The sequence below is a fragment of the Dufourea novaeangliae genome, unplaced genomic scaffold (assembly GCF_001272555.1).
Source record: "Dufourea novaeangliae isolate 0120121106 unplaced genomic scaffold, ASM127255v1 scaffold306, whole genome shotgun sequence".
NCBI lineage: Eukaryota > Metazoa > Arthropoda > Insecta > Hymenoptera > Halictidae > Dufourea > Dufourea novaeangliae.
Window position 1 is genome coordinate 1 of NW_015374178.1, and position 1,771 is coordinate 1,771.

Consider the following 1,771-nt stretch of genomic DNA (forward strand, 5'->3'; position numbering starts at 1 on the left):
CGAATCGCTGAAACTGCTGGCCATATAATTAGCTAGCAGTTTTAGCGATTCGCCACGGATGGCGCCACTGTTCAAAAAAGTAGTGATACTCCGCGATTAAATGGGATTTTAACAGTGTTCTGGTCGTTTATTGTTATTATCAATAACAGAGGATTAATCTACGTACTTTCAGCTACAAATGGGGTGCTTTATCTAAACAAAAGCTGTCCGTATAACGGTATAAGAGCTGTCCAAATATGAAGTAAACGAGATGTGCTTAACGGAGTTCAATGACCCTCACGAGCAACCATGGATTCCAGAAGGGGAAAAACTAGCGTAGGGGAAGGGCCTTCCACCACTTGATAATTTTATTTCAACTACTGATATAAATGTTAAATCGAATGTTAATTTGGCATGAATTTCATTAATTCCCAACACCAAGTATGAGACTTTTAACTTCGAATGTAATGCATGGCGAAGAAAAGTGTTGCCTGTTTAGTGGTCATGTAATTGCAACAGTTTTCGATCGGATTTACACTGCTAAACGAGCATCATTTTTCCTCGTCATGCATTACATTGGAAGTTTTAAGAACGTAGAATAATACTCTCTAACGGCTGGGAGCCAGTAATTACAAGAACATTGTTAAAATCACATTTATTTGCAACGGTTGACAATGTATCTCGTCAGGCGTATCTTGTTTAGTTCACTTTGGACAGCTCTTACACCGTTATACGGATAGCTTTCGTCTCGATAAAGCACTCGATTTATAGCTGAAAGTACGTAGATTAATCCCCTGTCATTGAAAATAACAATAAACGACCAGAACACTGTTAAAATCGCATTTAATTGCGGAATACTACTATTTTTTGAATGGTGGCGCCACCCGTGGCGAATCGCTGAAACTGCTGGCCATATAATTGGCTAGCAGTTTCAGCGATTCGCCACGGATGGCGCCACTGTTCAAAAAAGTAGTGATACTCCGCGATTAAATGGGATTTTAACAGTGTTCTGGTCGTTTATTGTTATTATCAATAACAGAGGATTAATCTACGTACTTTCAGCTACAAATGGAGTGCTTTATCTAAACGAAAGCTGTCCGTATAACGGTATAAGAGCTGTCCAAATATGAAGTAAACGAGATGTGCTTAACGGAGTTCAATGACCCTCACGAGCAACCATGGATTCCAGAAGGGGAAAAACTAGCGTAGGGGAAGGGCCTTCCACCACTTGATAATTTTATTTCAACTACTGATATAAATGTTAAATCGAATGTTAATTTGGCATGAATTTCATTAATTCCCAACACCAAGTATGAGACTTTTCTTATACGCCACTTTTTCGTGAAAGTATATATTTTTTCCTTTATCGGAAATCGTGAATCGTGAACGGATTCTCTTCCGTCCGTTCACTGTAAAGTAGACGTATTGGAAAGGAGTCTTGGGTTCTAGTCCCGACGGACCTATTGGTTTTTTTTCGCGTACAAAAAAGTTACTGCGCTTAATATTGTTTTTATGAATATGTATATATATTATCATGTACATTTGAGTAAATTATTTTATTATTCCATTGTCATTACAACAGTTTAACAGTGACAACGAACGCATGTATATTTTCAAATATCGGACTAACAGTATATTTTTATTCTATATTATCACAAACATCGCATAAAAGATATTCCGTTATATTGACATTTGTAATAATTATGGATGTTGCGGGGAAATCTATTGACATTATGGAACATGTAACGAAATATCACTGTAACACTTAAAAAAGTTTTAAAGTTCCATTTAT